Here is a 3,920-nt window from a genome sequence, read left to right as displayed (position 1 = left end):
TCTTATCTCAACTAATGTTATTAGTACATTTTGTAAATAAAATATCATGCTTAAAAAAAATTGGTCTCTTTTAAAAATTTTTGAATAGAAAAGAACATATGGCCTGATCAGACCGGTTTGTTGATTTGGCTCTTCCCACATGAAGTATCCAAAATTATCTTAAACTGAAGCACATGGTCAGTGCAAAGGTATATGGTGCCCAATGAGCTCTTGAGATTTGCATACCCTTTTAAGTTTTGATAAGCTCATATAGGAACAGAACGTTGTTTTAATGAAACACCCTTCCTCGACCAATATTTTTTTATCAACATAACTGTCACGACTCATACACATTCCTCCCTTTGTTTAAGGTTTCTATATTTTTGTTCAGATTTAGAAATTCTATCTGGGTTTGTTCAGAAATTGTGATGCTCCCAGAATGCTTTTGCCCTAAGCCAGTGGTTCCCAAACTAATGAGATCTACAGATCCTTTCAAAAATCAAAAAAAGTTTGTGTGTGTGTGTGTGTGTGTGTGTGTGTGTGTGTGTGTGTGTGTGTGTGTGTGTGTGTGTGAGAAACACTATTCAAAAATAATTTGAAATAATTGAATTCAATTATTTAAAAATTATTCTTTTGTATTAGCTGACCTCATCAAGGATTCATATTCGCATAAGTGTAAACGTGCACTAGTGGTGGGAATTGAACATTCTCTATTAGGGAAGCGACTTGTATACATACTAATCATATCGAAAATAAGTAATGTTCTATAATGAATAATGAAACTTGTTGCAATTCTATCACTATATTTTTAGGAAAATAAACACAATACTTGATACAGTCTGAACATTTTGTGGACCCTCTGTAACTGGTCTACAGACCTCCTGGGGTCCACTGACCCCAATTTGGGAAATGCTGCCTTAGGCAATAACTTAGTTTGCTTAATAAGCAGTGCTGGCCCTATCAGAGCATCTTATAAATTTTCTGCTAGTGAACTTTTTTAAAAATGCTTTGCATAGTAGTAGTATTTCTTCTGTTAAAACTTGTTTATTGCTAGGCACTAACTTTGGCTTTGAAATTATTGTGTACCATCATTTCTCAATTTGAACTAGTTGTACAGTGGTATGTCGATTGCCCATAAAAGCTTAAAGTGTGTATGTTGAAAATCTGGTGTTCAGTGTTGCAGATAGTGTTCCAGTTTGCTGTGTGATTTTAAAACTAAATTTTAAAGTTCTTGTAATTAATTTGTATTAGTATTTCATTAATTAAATTAAAACAAAATATGTTACAAGAATTAACTTTAAAAAACTATAAAATTAAATTACAATAAGTAGAGAAGTTAAGCACATTAAGCTGCTGTTTAAGTCTTAACCCAACTAAACAAATTCCACAAGGATTAAAAATTGCATCTGCTGTCTGCAGCTTCCATATTGTGTAACAGACTTATGTGAAATTGACAATTAAATTTAAATGAAGTACAACATTGAACTCTATATGTATTTCTCAAAATGAAATATTTTATTGATACCAGGGGTAGAGATAATATTTCTTGTTCAAAGGCAATGTTTGTTTTACTAAAATTGCATTGTCAATGTTTCAGGCCCACTCTGGGAGTCTGTTATCAAGACTAATTGTGAAGCTGTAGTAGTGATGGCTCTTCAGAAAACAGATATATACTGTAGTTGAGTTATTGCATTTAAATGTTATCTGTGACCGTTAATAATAAAGTACAATATAGTAAAACCTCAAAAAATTGGCACTTTTTTGAATATTAAAAAAATCAAAAAAAAATCACTGTGCTGCCAAATTTGTGCATTACAATCCATTAACAGTTTCAGTTACATATTTCCTATTTTCCTTTATATTATATTTGCAACGTATAAAATCATTCATTTTGCAAGACATCCAGCACTAGCTCACAGTAGTGTATTTAGTTTTTAAAGTGACTTGATTGCTGAAATAATATCTAACTATTTATGCCATATTAAAAAAACGTTGGACAGTTATAACACCTGTACCAGAGGCAGCATTCAAATCTGTGACCTCTATTTCTTAAGTACATTAAACACTGTATCAAACAAGCAGTAGGTTAACATTTTGGCTTAATAGTAGTAGTAGTGGCAAATGATGTAAGAAAGCAAGCTTATACAGCATCAGCCAAAAAAAAAAAAAAAGAAAAACTTCCCATTTCACCTATTCATCCCCTCCTACAGTTTGTCTAGTTCTTCCTTGAAGTTTGTTCCAACAATCAATCACCTGCTGGCTGAAAGCAAACGTCTGCACATCTGTCCTGCACCATCCTTCCTCAAACTTGAATTTATACCCCCTTGTGTGTAGTCTCAGCAAGTGGAAGAATGCCATCAACATTTATCTTCCTCAATCCATTCAAGGCCTTAAACCCATTGCTTTTACTTTGATATGCACTAGCTTGAAAATCCGGAGGGGGGGCTTGATGGGTGTTCATATGTTACTAGCAATGACATGGGCTATGTAAGGGTTACTAAAAACACACAGGCACATATTTACTCATACACTATACTTACTAGGAGTAGTAAATAAACTTGAATTTGAAGTACTGGTAAGTCATCAAATACTGATATTGTAGGAATAACAGAAACAATGGGATAAACTGAAGGTATTTTGTTTTTTCAAACGTGATTATAATAGGCTCAGACATTTTAAACTGTTTTCAGTGGATCACCTAATGTTGCCAAAAAAGTGTTCAGAGATAATTGTAGAAGTCTGCTAAGCATTTTATATCAGTTAGGTGTTTAAGGTTAAGACCAAAATCAATGAAGATGAATTGACACGCTTAGTGGTAGAGAAGAAAAATGAATGAAATAATTAAATGTTTTGTTTATACTCCAACATGACCACTTGGACAGAGGAGTTTACAGTTAATCATTTCAACAATGAATGCAATCATTAACCATATTTATCGGTCGTGTGGGTTTAAACTATAGGCCAAGTAAACACATGCTAGCATGCTCTCGCACTTGACCACTCAGCTGCAGTGGAAAGTTGTCAAAGAATGAATTCTACAGGTCAAAGAATGAATTCTGGTCTGTAATCAATTTATTCAGAGGGTTAGACAAGCTAAGACAGATTGAGAAATCTTGCAAAGAAAAGTAGCAATTAACTGTGTGCTAATTGCTACTTTTCTAGAAGGCAAGGGATAAATCATATTGCTCGATTGGATATACATGCATAACTGTTATTCCTGTATAGATTGATAATAAACTGAATAAATATTTTTCATCTACATTCAAACATGAAGATTTTAGAAACAGCAGGTCTAATATAAATTGGGAGTTAAATGATTTTACAAAAACAGAGAAAGTAGAAGAGAAATTGCTGCAACTAAAAGTGAACAAAGCATCTAGGTCTAATGGAATCTATCCAATTATATTAAAAGCAGCAAAAGAGGTTAACAAGCAGCTAGTTCAAGAAGAATTTCAGCCAAGGTCATCTTCAGTTAAAATATTAAGTTTTGTCCAACTATTTTTTTTAATAAGTGGCTACAATAATCCCCAAGAAATTAACAAGGGGTGTTGTTGAGCCCCTACAGATCATCCCTGGTTAAACCATTAGCCATAATAATGAGAGCCTTAGATTCAGATTTCAGTACGAAATGGAGATGTGCAAATGTATCTCCTGTTCATAAGGGTGGTTTGAAGAGAAACAGGTGACTACAGACCTGTAAGTTTGACCTCTGTTCCAGGGAAAAAAACAGAATTAACAGTTAAAGTAATGCAAAATCACCTTGATAGGAGTGGAGCCATAAAACAATCACAACATGTATTTATTGAAGGAGATCATGCCTGATCAGTCTGCCAAGCTGCTGTGAGGTCTTCACAGGAATCAGATATAAAGAATAATTTTGACATATACTTAATCGTGTTCATAAGTAATGCATCACCTTAAAAAATATTTAGTGTTATTTT

The sequence above is a fragment of the Mastigoproctus giganteus genome, chromosome 8 (genome assembly GCF_048544385.1).
Source record: "Mastigoproctus giganteus isolate SK-2022 chromosome 8, ASM4854438v1, whole genome shotgun sequence".
Lineage (NCBI taxonomy): Eukaryota > Metazoa > Arthropoda > Arachnida > Uropygi > Thelyphonidae > Mastigoproctus > Mastigoproctus giganteus.
This window is presented reverse-complemented; position numbering follows the sequence as displayed.